The sequence below is a fragment of the Macrosteles quadrilineatus genome, unplaced genomic scaffold (assembly GCF_028750875.1).
Source record: "Macrosteles quadrilineatus isolate MER2022 unplaced genomic scaffold, UCM_ALF_1.0 Scaffold_2__2_contigs__length_208266976, whole genome shotgun sequence".
NCBI lineage: Eukaryota > Metazoa > Arthropoda > Insecta > Hemiptera > Cicadellidae > Macrosteles > Macrosteles quadrilineatus.
The window spans coordinates 108,970,669-108,985,624 of NW_026542595.1; the positions used below are offsets into that span (position 1 = coordinate 108,970,669).

Here is a 14,956-nt window from a genome sequence, read left to right on the forward strand (position 1 = left end):
AAACCATAAATTGGTCTAAAAATGCCCAGTTTTTTGTCTGTGTGTCTGTATTTTTGGAATTTGACCTATAACTTTTGAACTCCTTAAGCAATTGTCTTCAAACTTAGAACATAGTGGGCGACTAGTAGGACCCATAATCTAAATTATCAAGTGTTTATCAGTGTGTTGTATAAAATATCTTAAAAACTACTTATTTTTATAAAAAAACAAAAGGTATAATTTTTTACGAAGTGTATGACTCCAACGATGCTTTGATTGTTAAAATCTGTTTTCAAATAACTGAGATATTCTAATTTGTGTACGATCATGTATCGCCCAGATCGAGTATGTCACCAGCGGAACAATGGGAATAAAACGCAATATATGCACGGTTCCATAAACCTTTCTATATAATTAGTATAACGAATTTAGAATTTTAGGACAAACAAAATACCACCTTGTGTTCCAAAATGAATAGTAAATAACTGAATTGTTAGATGATTATCTAATAATTTGACTGTAAACAGCTGATTGTACTTCGTAAAGCAAATTTAGTTGTTATAAATCAGCTGTTTTCACCCATTTGTTTTCGTTATGCAAACAGCTGTGTCAAGTTCATTATTAAGTTTGTTTTTTTTGCAGGGGGCTTGGTATAATATCTCTGTTAAATAGGTTTCGTTTCTTCAGTACCAATGACATGTTTTACTTGATCTGTACGTCCCAAAATGTTTACATTAGTTCCTCGTAGACATTCCTCAATTAATTTCTGCAGTTTCTCGGATTGGTCACAGTTAAGATATGAAGTTTGAAGACCTTCTTTAGATTCTAAAAAAAATATCTGAGGAGAAAATTCCAAGGTTTTATCAGTCTTGTTTATAACACTCTGCAATCGTTTCCAGAAATCAATTCCTAGAATTAGGCCTTGGTTCAACGTAGGAACAACAATTACCGAATTTTCTAGCTCTTCCTTTCAAAGATAAAGGAACAACAATTTTTCCTTTGATTCTATGTTTCTACCCATCAGCAGTTTTTACATTGGATAATCCATTTACTTTTTCTCCGTAAGAATAACATATCGATTTGAAATGTTAAGTTTTTTATTTTATTTGTAACCTTTAATAACTAAAATGACGCTTATTTTGTAAGCTATACACGATGGTTTTCATAAAAAATTTGGTTATTCCACGTTTTACAATCAAGGGAATACTATTTTCGGATCGCGGACCACATAAAGGTTTTCCACTGTGTACTATTAGATTCAAAAACAGAAAACTTTTGACAAAATGAAAGTGCTATAGCATTAACAATATGTGGATAAAGTTTACACAAAATCCGGCTGCCCAGATAATTTCTGTTGTGTAACTCAAACGCAAAGTTGAAATCGTTTCTCTAATGAATAATTTACATAAAGCTTAATTAAGTCTTAATGCATGTTTGCAGCGTCTAATTATCCGACCAAATAAGACTTCCGAGTCATTAATATAACTTAATAAATATTATCATTGGCTTAAAAATGTCAATTAACTTATTTTAACATTGAACAACAACTCTTGTATTTATGACCAATTTATATTATATAACAATAATTAAAACAATCTATGTAAGTTGTATAATTTATTATATTTTCTTAGTGAGATATACCTCTTAACATAACACCATTTTCTTAAAATTATTCAGATATAATAGAATACTCATGATTACATAATCTCAACATTGGCTATTTTAACGTTATGCCATACTTTAACAAAATCAAATTTTTATACAATATTTTAAACATAATTCTTTCTAGGGTAATTTGAAAATAAGGTCAGATTCTTAAAACCACTCTAATTTACAATTATAAGTTGAAGTACTAGAATTTCAGTACAATCTTTACTGAGTTTCGGATGTATTTAAATATTCTGTTTTATTAAGAGGAATATCTCACAAAGAAAATGTATTAAACAACTTTTTTGTTCAAGTATAGCCTATCGTTAAAATAGCCAATATTGATATTATGTCATCTTAAGTATTCTATTTGATCTGATTAATTTTAAGAGTGTAATATTATGTCAAGAGGTATCTCACTAAGAAAATATAATATTTGACACATCACATTATACAACCACCATAAATTTTTAATTTATTGTTATATAACATAAATTGATCATAAATAAAAGAATTGTGTAAGTTCATTTATATTTGTAATCCAAAGGTAATAATGTTGTATAATCAGTCATTGAATTACAAAATTAGTTTATTTTATTCCCGTATTCTATCAAAATTTGAGGCAAGGGTTTAGATTGTTCCTTTGGTAACAGATTGTTTACCACTGAATACCAACTATTGTAAGGTTATGTTCATTTTGGCCACGATCTTGAGACTGGACCTATTTTCTCTAATCTGGGATATTCAGACCGGTAGATAAAAAACCAGGCTCCTGTCCAAATGGGCCGAAATTCATTTTCCTCGGGAATGGAATCCTCCTTAATTTAAGTGAAACTAGGTTACGCCCTGCGTCTTCAAGGTGAACTGGATATGACTAAGCTTAATTAGGAACACTCTCGGCCCAAACCTATTGAACTGTGGCAAATTTAACTCGTTAAAGAGGTACACAACTGCAAAATGCTATCTATTACTATGAGTTAATGCCACGAACCTCTTCTTGTGAAGTCCTCCTCTAAAAACATTTAACGGTTAATCATAGCCTGGTCTAATGCAAGGCCGCGGCGTTGGGGCAACGTCGCACCGGCCTATTGCCGTGGTTATAACAGAACATAAACATTGCGCAGACGATCCACTATAAGTGCAACAGCTGTTTTCTGTAGGCCGGGATTGCGGCGTTGCCACTTTGTCTCGCCGTTGCCTTTATTACGTATACTTGTATTATTTTTATTGTATTATTTATACTTGTATTAGTGGAGGCTATGGTTAAATGTATCAAAAATGTTGTCCTACAGTTTAATTTGTAAATCAATGTCCTAAGTGCTCAATGATTTCAACCTAATTAGCTTGAGGTTCTCCCAAAGTTTTAAAGCTTACTGCTACTATCTTGCCTGAAAGGGTGATAACTATGTCGTGTTCTTACTCGTGCCAAAAATCTAGTTTGGTTTACGTAGAATGCCGTATAGTTGGTTGCCTATGAAGCTTATTGTTAAATATTATTTATTTTAAACTTGCTGGCTTTTATGTGATACAAATGCTTCCGAACAAATTTCATATTGTTTTAATGTTTTTTTTTTAATTTGTTCTCACAGATAAATTTATACACGTTTGCAATTACATTAAATACTAGCTGTTGTACTCGTGCTTTGCAACGGGAAGAGAACACGAAATAGAAACATTTTGATCTTTACATCTGTTAATAAAATAGTTACAAATAAGCCTTTTAAAAACAAAATTTTACCTTGGCCTTGACGGCCTTAATAGGATAGCTGTTGTCATAAATGTAAAACAATAATAGTACTGCACCCTGTTGGTAAACTTTGTAACTTTTTAATGCTATTCAATATCATAAAACCAACTTGTGTAGTTGAAACAGCTGACAAAATTCTTATATTCCTTTTTAAATACGATTACTCATAAGGTTAACATGGGAAACTCCAGAGCCACTGGGGCGGAGCCCGAAAGGGCTTTTAAGATAAGAATGCGTCTATATGTTAATCGGGAATGTGAGCTATCATCATACCAAATTTCAGCCCAACCCGACCAGTATTTTTCGCGTTTACTTGTCACAAACATACATCCATCTATCCATACATCCAAACTTTCTCATTTACAATATTAGTAGGATAGGACGTAGTGTTTAAACTCTTAGCAAACGTATGAGTCACAAACACCTACAGTGTTTAACACTCAAATGTATCGAATACTTTACTTACACTGTGTACTTACATTATTAAGTTATTAGGAAAAACAAACGTTCTGGTTAATTATAAAACATGTATCGGAAAAATCTCCGTTTTGACTTTGTACGGAGTCGCAGATTAATCATTACATCAGATTTGCTGAAAGCTTATCCACGTGTTATTAATGTTATTGCACTTTCATTTCGTCTAAAGCTTTATGTTTTAGAATTTAATTAATTACTCAGTGGTATCTGCGTTTTGAAAATAGCATTCCCTTAAATATTTGTAAAACAGGGATTACCAAATTTTTATTAAAATCTTGTTGATTTTAAAAAAATATTCTTGTACATTAACGCGTCGTTGTAGTTATCAAAGGTAACGGAGAAAATAAAAAAACTGCTGCTGGTTTATGAATATATTTTGATAAAATTTGGCAAATTCATCTACCTCGTCGTATACTTTCTAAAAAAAACGTTTCTGGACAGCAAACCTAGGTGCTCATTGAATATAATTTTACTTTAATAGGGAATAGATCTAACAAGTTTATGGACATATTTTAGTAATAATTCAATCAGTCAAATGGAATTTCATTTCGTAGGTTTGCTGAGGCGCAGACGGTTGATTCAAACACTAAAACCAGCCTATATTTTCAAGCAATACAGAATTTACCGCTAAGTAGCAACCTTTGGGTTTTAATTTCACCATGCATACTTAAACATACAAAGGTTCACTTTAAAGTTTTGCCTTGTAACCGTAACTTGTTTTTATTTTGCTCTGAGCTCTAATGGGTCGGAACATTAAGCACTTCTTTGTGAATGAAATCTAAATATGTATAGATTATTCGCACTCCAACGATTTATTCAGTAACGGTCCTTTCCAATATTGTTGGCACACTTCCAAAATATACACATTTGTCAAACTTGTCATTTTTTGCTTAGAATTCCTAAAAATGCCAATAAAACACAAATTTGTATTTAATTACATGATTAACGTGTTTTTAAATACTTCCTTCATAATACCGGGTGTTTCAAAATGAATTTGGGGATTTCAACGCTTTATAATTTTGATTTAATTAATCTTACCGCTATAAATGATAAATCAAATTAAAAAGCAATTTAAAAAGATTTACATAAAAGCCTACAATTCTTCAATGTGAACACTATACGGCACACGTCAAGACGATAGTTTATTATGTCTATTGTTTACATTGAAAACGGGGGTTTCCAATTTTTTTTACGCCGTTATTGAGTATTTTTAATACATGTCATTGATTTGTAGGACATTTTATTCTTTTTCAGAGTATTCCCTTCCTCTTTTGTCGATTTCTTTGCCATTTAAAAGTTATTAGCAAAAATGTTAAGCAACCTCCAAGTTTATAGTGGTAAACTAACCGATTTAGATTTTTTAATCTTTGTACAACTAAATCTACAGTTCTACTGGATCGATTTGGTTAGTTAATGTTGTTTGGAAAGCTTAAACTTTAAATACTTTAAAGTAGACTATATTCTTTTTACGTGCTTAATGAAGAAAATATAACGAGGAAATCTTATTAAAAATTGCATTGGTGAAAATGAAATGAAACGAAATATAATTTACGTTTAGTAATAATATAAATAGAAGATAGAGTAATGGATATTTTTTAATTCCTCGAAATGCTTCAGTAACTGTTGTTTTTTAATTGAATTCTTAATTTACATTTTCGTTTATTATGGAATTTTTAAATAAATTGTTTGTTCATGCAGAGAACTGTTAAAGCCAACCAAAATATCAAAAGTTAATGGAGGTTCGAAATATATTTACGTAAGCAATCCTCATTAAACACTTTCATGCAATTCAAACTACGTTTCGCCACACAATGAAATTAATATTTAAAATTTAGATACACAATATTTAGAATGTTCTGAGAACAAAATGAAAGTTTCTCCGCCGATTAAAATCAACTAATCGATAAACAAAACATTGATAGAATAATGTTCAGAACTTTCAGGTCATGGTTGCTTAGCAACCACAACAATGAGGGTACGAGAAATAAACTAAATTAAACAGCTGATCGAAAGCTATGATTTTATTGGCCAATAAAATAATTCTTTTGATTACTAAATGAAGTTATTATAGAAATAGCTGGAGTAAATGCTTAAATGAAATTTACTCAAAGATTGTTAAGCCATGCATTCACTATTGACTTCCACAATTCTTATGTGGAGTAAATGTTATTTACGTATTCATGGCAACAAAAAATAAACAATGTTTACATTCCCCTATTGTTGGTTTTTTGTTATTGTTTTGACTAAGTTATTTAGTTTATTCCACCCACTGATAGTTTTAATTAAATTACTTAACTGATTGATTTAAACCAAAGTAAAATAAAATAACAATTGTTGCGTTTGAGTTTTATTTTGATAGTAAATGGTAAATGTAATGGTTTAATACAGAATATTTAACGAATTGAAACCATAAATATTTTAATAAATGCTGCAATAAATGTTAGTCCGACCAAACGTACGCCCACACCACGACGCTGTAATATATGTACTGATTTCATGTTAAACGTGCTCATATGAAATTGTGTTTCGTATTAAATTTTAAATACCAAAGACGTAGAAAAGTGTAAACCTGAATATTTGGCAGTCACCACGAAACACGTTTTTTCGTCAGACAAGGACATTGCATTGTAACAAAATACTTCATACTACAATTTATTTATATTTTGTTCAAGCTACAAAATATGGTTTTAGGTTCCGTCCAAATTAACCATTCCTCTCAACGACAGGCACAAAAATAGCTCGGTCAAGAAGTCAAATTCACCACTTTTTGTAGTGCTAGCCCAATGTACGCTCTGGGGCCCATTTCATAATAAAGTACAAACTAATATTATTAGTAAATCAGCTGATCGCCCAATGCAAATCTAATGGAAATTTGAAATGGGCCCCTGGGGGTATTTTATTTGTAAGGGTTTAAATGTGATTGTTTAGAAACAGAGGTTAAATTTGTTTATTATTCTCCTAAAGTAAGAAATTTTGGGGGTATTTTATTTGTAAGGGTTTAAATGTGATTGTGTAGAAACAGAGGTTAAATTAGTTTATTTTTCTCCTAAAGTAAGAAATTTGAATAAAAATAACAGTTCCATGTATTTTTAACAGGGTGAGCTCTAACAAGCAAATAGATCCAACATCACTCAACAACAAGTCTTTATTGCCTTTCGAGGAATAAGTCCAGCAGGAAAATAACTCTTTCTCTCTCGTCTTTTATGCTTTTCTAAACCATCTTAAACTCTAGATGTTCTGTTTACTCCCGTACATTCAACCCACTTATCTTCATAACTCATACTTAAAAACTGTGAGTCATTTTTGAATTCTAAATGGTTCACAAAGTCTCATATATTTACATGTCATGTTTTAAAATATTTAATACTAGCAGAGTACCCGTCCTTCGTACGGGGTTTGCGTATAAAATTCTTATTGTAGTTATACTCGTGCTTTGCGTTTGAAATGGGAGAGGATACGGTTTAAGAAAATATGGTTCTTTTAATTTACGGTATACTATAGCACATCTACCATAGCTATGATGTTCTACCACTGCACCTAATAGAAAAAAGTTCTCATTGTGTATCACAGTGTTTTGTTGCTGCTTGGTTCAAATTAGCTGTCGTTATAAATGCAAAAAAATAGTGCTGCACCCTGTTGGTAAATCTTATAACTTTTTTAACGTGAGCTATCATACCAAATTTCAACCCAATCCGACCAGTAGTTAATGCGTGATTGAACTTCAAACAAACAAACTTTCACATTTATAATATTAGTATGATCATAATAGTTTCAAAATAATTTATCATAACCTACGTAACATGCATGTTTACTTTAGGTGGACGGTATATTGTGTACAGAAGTGTAATGGAAAGCTTTATCGATTGTTACGTAAGTTACAAGGACAAAATGCTTTGTACTTGAAAGTTGTCAACAATACTAAACATACTGTCAATTATTTAACTTGGCGTGAATCAAGTTTGATCGTTACGTCATTGATTACTAAGCAATTAATGGAAGTTGTGTTTGCCAACACTTCCTGAAGTAAGATTAATGTATTTAATTATTAAATAAATTCGTACTCAGTCTGCTTTTTATGGTTTAATATCACAGTCTAAATCATAAATTGAATTCAATCAAAATGCATTATTTTACTTGATAATTTATTCATGTCAAACTTGACATTTTAGAACCTTTTCACCTTTGCAATAAATACTTGAAAACTGTCAGTCTTATAGCTCAGTCTGCTGTCAGTGAAATAGCTCTTAAATGTTTCGTTTGATGTTGATAAATTATGAAATAAAATATTACAATTAGATGAAATTAAATTTTTGCGAAGGGGAAATTGTTGTTAAATCTTAGTATGACGTTTATTGTGGAATATTGCAATTCCATGGAATTTCATTTTGCTAAGGGAAAATAACTCTAAAATGTTTAGTTTGATGATAATTCATTATTAAATTAAATGTTGGATTTCGATGGAATTTATTACTTTACTTTAATATTTTTAATACTTTTTGAAACGGCGACAATACAAAGTAGGTATTTTAAGCCAAACATGAATAGAGATGAGTGGCGCTATCTTGTCCTTAGACTAATTAATAGTCCATACGGCTAATGACAACTAAGGGACCTACGGTTTGTAGTAGAATACGTACCACATTTTTGCCTAACAAATTGGTCTAATTATTAGGCTAGTACTGAAGATATTCGTAGTACTCACTATTGCGGATTAACTCCGCACCAGGGAGTATCACATCCACAGTGCATGCCTATAAATATCCACAATTCGTGACCTCCTAGTGGATGGATTATAAACATTTAATTTTTATTAAGACTGTAAAGTGAAACTTTTAAAATTTCGACTGAGTACGAATTTATCAATAGTTTTAGACTAGGTCTCAGGAAGTTTTCGAATAAATTGCTTCCAATAATTACATTGTAATTGATGACATAATGATCGAAATGCACACACTTCAAGTTTAAACATTGACAGAGTATGTTTAATTTATAGTATACATTTCAAGAACAACGTGTTTTGTCCTTGTAACTTACGTAATAATTTATCATAATTCCCATTACTCAATACTACCAAGTTGCTTACAGTGGTATACGTAATTAGTGCATACAGAAAAGTGAACTACTGAGTCCAGGACGGTCATAAGATATGTAATGCCCCCGTGAAGACGTTTAAAAGGTTCGTTAAAATGTATGAGAAGGTAGAAGTATTCATTTGACTTGAGCACACAGGTGCTTAACCCTGTGTAATTAACAAAATTACTGTTGCTAACAAAACTTATGAAAAGTGAGATATTAAGACATGAGTCCATTAAAGCTATAAGAAATTATGTTATGGTCCTATTATCACGTTTTAAGGTCTGTTAAAATAAGTGTATTTATGTGTGAGGATTTAAAAAATATAGAGAAATATTTAGTGGTCAGTAGCGCACACGTCAAAATTATTGGCAAAAGGATGAAAGTAATTCTACCTCCAGTAATCAAAGTAAATAGTCTCAGTGACCTAAGAGAGAAGCTCTTTACATTAATGGATTTTAAAAATTAAAATACCTTGTGCTATAAAGGAAATGTTAAAATAAATCTTAAAATAAATTGAAAATTCCAGTATTTTATGAAGACTTTTAAAAGTTAAAAGCTCTTTTAGAAAAAAGTACTTAATTTTTAATGTATTTCAACTACTTTTATGAAATAAATATGAATGCTGTGTTTGTTGTTAAATATTGACTACTTTAACTTTTACTAAATTGTCTTAAAATTTACCCTAAATGACATATTACAGTTGTTTCATAACTTTTACATTATTATACAATAATTGTTATTTAGCAACACTCAAATATAACACTTGTAAGAAATACTCCCATAACACCTACGAATAAATAAATAACAACTTTTACTCCAAAATAACTAAAACTCATCTATATTCAGCTAATAGCCTACACTTTATTTATCAATTGCAATTGATTTATAACTTTAAAAAATCTAAAAAAAATTGTCGTATACAAGAAATTAGCGAGTAGACAAGTTCTGCCTGTGCTTCAGTCGGGTTGTACAATCATTTTCGTTGAGTAATTTGTTTTAAATTTAAAGAATAAGTTTAAACTATTTAAAAAAATATGTAAGGGATTATTATGGACACTTTTATACGATTATTTAAACCAAATCAACACAACGTTTCGGGATCTGAAATCTTTTCACGTCCTCAGGTGAGGATGTACTTTAAAATCAATTATTTCTACACCCAACCAAAGCTGGACATATTGAGGAAGAGATCTTATTCGACATATCAAAATTTGTGAGAACGTAAACAATAAAAACTATCCCCAAAAAATAAACTTCACAGTAGGTGTCTAGTAGCCTATATTGTAGGCCTACTGAAATACAAAATTTTAAGAATGTAAGATAAGACTTACTTTTGGTACTGGTAGGTTCTAATGTATAACTAATGAGCGAGAACTTGAGTGTTTAGTCACTGACTCACTGAAACTCACTGACTACGCTGCCGTGTTGTGAAGGCCTTGCTGTGGTCGTGGCAACCGGCTTGTTACACGACACGTCACGTGATCCCCCCGCCCCCCTACTTATACAACAAAGTGGGCGTTATCCCCTGCACATCCTGTGGTATCAAGGTGATACAAGTGAGGAGACAACGCGGAACAAAATGCAACTGTTATGCAATAAGTTCCGTAATGTGCAGCTAAATTAGCTGTACACAATTGCGTTGCTAGGCTACGTTAGTTTTTTTTTTTTTATCTCAAGGATAAAACAGAACTTGCGGGAGTTGAGATCAGCTGATCACTTTTTGATCTATTAATATGGAGAAAGTATTTTCTCGGCGCAATTTTCAATTTTAAGCTTTAGGTGGAAATATTCGTTTTTGGTCCTCTTGATCCCGTATGTTTTTCAAAGTGATGTTTGTGTGTGAACTGCATGTTACCATGAAGTACTGCATGTTACCATGGTGTGGATGTGTCTACAGACTACATCTTTTGTTCGATTTTGATGGGATTTGACGTGTGGGTACATAAGTAAAGTAAGTTAAGTACATAGGTGGTAACAAAAAATACTAACATCAACTCAAAGTTTTGAATTTCTAAATCTCAGCGATTTGGGATAAAATTAAAAATTTCTATACCTAAAATAAAATTAGTGATTTTCAAAAAAAAAAACCCAACGAGTGTATTATTTTGTAAAATTTGATAAACATTCTAACCATACGCAAATTGTAAAAATGGGTTTGGTAATCAATTAAGATATTTGAATTTGAGTTAGACCTATCATCGCCCAGACCGCCATCTGTGGTGCAGTGTGATACAGCAATGAGAACACATTATCTCCATACTATCTGGTAGGCATTATGGAGGACTTTGGTTATGGTAGGAGGACGTTTGTTGACTGGAAGCAGAGGGTGGGAGCTTTGCTCTTGGCTTGGAGTCTCAGTTGCCGCACTCACAGTTCTTGATGTCTGCTGTAACATGATGCCACTTAAAATAGGTTTAATGCACCAATACACGGAGTTGTTAATTTGATGTTTACGATTCACTGGAGAATTTGAAACCATTTGAAATGGTTTATGCGCTTGGACATGTCCCGTGTGCACTTATATGTCCCCTAAGTTTTGTTGCCTTAAAAAAGGGGGTCACGTGGTCTAGATCATGGTCGTTTGGCTGCCATATTGGATAATAGCCGCCAAATCTGTAGATAATTTGCTAATACTTATATCCCTAACCAATGGTCCGATTTTAATTTAACCTATTTCAAGTGGCATCTTAACTGTGAGTGCGGCAACTGAGACTCCAAGCCAAGTTCCAAGCTCCCACCCTCTGCTTCCAGCCAAGAAACGTCGTCGTACCACAAACCCAGTCAACAAACGTCCTCCTACCATTACCAAAGTCCTCCATAATGCCTACCAGATAGTATGGAGATAATTTGTTCTCATTGCTGTATCACACTGCACCACTGATGGCGGTCTGGACGATGCTAGCTCTCACTCAACTTCAAATATCTTAATGCATTACCAACCCATTTTTACAATTTGCGTATGGTTAGAATGTTCATCAAATTTCACAAAATAATACACTCGCCGGTTATTTTTAAAATCAATATTTTTATTTAAAGTATAGAAATTTTTAATTTTATCCCAAATCGGTTAGATTTAGTAATTTAAAACTTTGAGTGGATGTTAGTATTTTTTGTCACCACCTATGTACTTAACTTACTTTACTTATGAACACTTATGTACCCACACGCCAAATCCTATCGAAATCGAACGAGAGATGTAGTCTGTAGACACATCCACACACACACATCACATTGAAGTGACATTATGAGTTCAAGAGGACGAAAGAACGAATATTTATATCATTTAAAAAACAATCATTCAACCCTATTCAATTTTTAATCATTTCCTTTAAATCTCAGAAATTCCGAAGTTTTCTTCTTATCAACTACGGAAACTTAATAGTTAAAATATAAATGATTATATATTTACAAATACCGCGTACACCCTAATTAAAACAAAGTTGTATTAATATAAAACCAAATCATATTAAAATTACACATGCCAACACTTTTTATTGTCTTTATTCGTATTTAGGTCTGTTTTTTAAGTTTGTCACAAAAAATATATTTACAACTAAAAAAAGGTCTTATGAATATCAAAGGCCAACACACATTGTTCTGAAATTGTATACCATTAAATTTTTAAAACAATAGGACGAAGAAAGAACGAATGCTGAAATTTTATGCGTCAGTACGTTAAATTAAGAAATTGCAGGCTTTTAGCAGAAACTTAGATATATTTCACAACACTACAAACCAGCTTTCATAATCAATGATAACGATAAGTTAACTCTTATCTCAAGAGAAAAGTAAATTGACAATGTAAAGTGTTTTGAATTTTCAATCTTAAAAACAGCATTGCAATCTAGGCTCAACAATGAAATTATATGGAGTAAACCTACGATAGGCTTACACTACTGAAATAGAGCCAGTTAGTTAAACAAGGATAAGACAAAACAACGTTAAATTCCCGTAGTTGAACTGTTTTCAAATAAAATGCTGACATACCTCTTTTGAATATTCAATTTCAAGCAGACGAGAACTCAATGTAAACTTTTCCACAGTTAAGAGGTACTTTTGAACAGTTTTGCATTCATAGTGTACAGTACCGCTTCTAGAAGATCGACTCTGCAAAAACGTACTTGTATGCTTCGTAATTGTTGATATTTCATTTATAATTTACAATACAGTTTTTCACAACAATGAAATGAAGTTAGTCACTGGAAATAGACCTTTCGACTTGTAAAACAAAAGGCTTGTTTTGGTGTGTTTCATGCCTTTGTTTGACAACGATAGAGTACGTGGAAGTGTAATAAATGTTTCTATAGTATTTTAAGGTTACATTTACAGTTTGTGCATTTATTTTTGGTTTAGCTTTCATCTCTGTTGTTTTTTACCACAGAACAATCAAGGGTAAAAAATATATATATTGTTTGTCGATTTTCCCCCATAGAAGAAAAACTATTATCTTATTCGTCATGTTAAGATCCAAGCTGGAGACTAGTCCTTTGTTCTAACGACCACACTAGGTTAGGTTAGGTTGAGTAACCACTTTATTTTAAGGTAAATGTTTTGTAATAACCTAACCTAACCTAACTGGTGTGGGTCGGTGTAACATAAGAGTACCGAGACTACTATAACAATTTGCTTTAAGGTTCTTAGAAGCCAAAAATATAAGGGTTTAATCTTTGCCAATGTCAAGTCGAATGTTATAAACAGTAGCTATCGAAAAATTATGCGAGAATGTTAAGAAAGTCTTTAAATAGTTTTTGACACGTCACAACTCCTAGTTTAAATTTATTACAGGGAACTAGTTAAGGAAGAATTACAGAACTTATGCATCCATGGAACTTAGTTCTTAGTTTAGTTTTCTTAGTTAGTTTCTTAGTTTTTATACTACAAGAACAAACGGTGATGCAGTATTATAAATGTTTTGTAATTTTTCAATAGCTGCCAAACAAAGCGGCAATTTTCTCACTACTAATACTAATCAATATTGCTTATTTCTGCACACTTTCGCTTCACTGTACTATTCTTTTTATTTTACGCTCTTTTCCTTGGTCAAACTCTAGATTTTCATTTAAAACTACGAAATAGTTTTAACCTGCCGTAACCAATTGCTACATTTAAATTATTCACTTTTTAATAAAATTTAAGAACACGATAAGAATGGTGAAATTTTTGTGTCAAATCAACATAGTAAATAGAAATAGCCAAAATATGTTTGTTTGATCAACTTTTAGGCAAAATGCAAAAATTGCAAGTATAAACTGTTTTTCTCTCCTCATACAAGGAAAGAAGGGCATTTTACATGATTTTCGATACAATTATGTAAAATGCCCTCCAATGAAAATGTACATGATGATTTTATAACCGTAGAAATAATGTAATTCGTGTGCCAAATTACGCTTTGCATACACACTAATGACTATTTTCCTGTTAATGATTGAGCTTGATGAAGTTAGCTAAGATTGATTTACCTAATTGAAATGTCAAAGCAACTAATTGATCAAAGTCTTCTGAATTGCAAGTTGGATTGATCTGAATTTGTTTAGCTTTACAAATTATTGAATCACACAATTTGTTAACTTTGTTAAGGACTGAAACAAACGAGTTTGTAATAATTACTACAATTAATCTCAGAACAAAGTTAAAAATATTCTAATAATTTTATTTTTATAAATTGTGTACTTCTCTACAAATTTATGTTTGGAGATAAAGTATAAACGTATTATATCATCATCATTTTATATAAAATGGTTACCACAATTATAGAAATTTCAAATAAAGTGTAGATGTTTTAGGAAAAAAGACCACAGGGGCCAGTTGGGAAACATAAAAAAACTACATACAAAAACTATCGATAGAACATAAATAACAATTTAATTACTCTTATGTGGTGTTTTTTTTTTAATAAATGCACATAAAAATATAAACAAGTGTGTAGGTTGAATTTCATTGGCTTTGACAAGGCAAACATTAGAAATACATTGCTTGAGGACTATCAATACACTACTGTTACATCAACATGAAACAGGAAAGAAATATTAA

General features: G+C 31.5%; 1 protein-coding gene across 1 annotated transcript in view; it reads right to left on the reverse strand.

The window, feature by feature from the left end:
- LOC128986711 (glutathione S-transferase-like) overlaps window positions 1-10,370 on the reverse strand; it is a 28,274-nt gene extending 17,904 nt beyond the window's left edge. Inside the window, exon 1 of the mRNA XM_054407205.1 lies at window positions 10,258-10,370. The gene's annotated coding sequence lies outside the window, so the exon portion shown is untranslated. The remainder of the gene's footprint in view (window positions 1-10,257) is intronic.
- Between the last annotated feature and the right edge of the window lie 4,586 nt (window positions 10,371-14,956).